This window comes from Neofelis nebulosa, chromosome 2, assembly GCF_028018385.1.
Source record: "Neofelis nebulosa isolate mNeoNeb1 chromosome 2, mNeoNeb1.pri, whole genome shotgun sequence".
Classification (NCBI taxonomy): Eukaryota; Metazoa; Chordata; class Mammalia; order Carnivora; family Felidae; genus Neofelis; species Neofelis nebulosa.
Window position 1 is genome coordinate 116,037,353 of NC_080783.1, and position 466 is coordinate 116,037,818.

The following is a 466-nucleotide window of genomic DNA, read 5'->3' on the forward strand; positions in this document are numbered from 1 at the left end:
AAACCAAAGCAGTCTCTGAGATGCCAGCACAGACCCTGATGCGGGGCTGGAACCCACAAACAATGAGATCATGGCCTGAGCCGAAGTCTGGCCCTTAACCGACTGAGCCACCCAGTCACCCCTTAACCATTTTTAAATGTACAGTTTGGTTTTGGGTTTGTGCAACAGATCTCTAGAACTTTAGACGGGCTTTATTACTGCGATCATAACATTAGCACTCCAGTGCATGCTCACTGCTACTAGAAGAACTTTACATTTATTAAGTCATTTAATTTTCAGTGCAGCCTATGAGAGTAGGTATTTTTATTATCTCTCTTTTAGAGATGAGGAAACTGAGGTACACAGAGGTTAAATAACTTGCCCAAATTCATTCAGCTAGGAACTTGTAGAACCAGAATTCAAACACAGGAAATCTGGTTCTAGAATTTTTGCTGTTAATCTCCTGATGGGCCACTCCTGCCTGGCA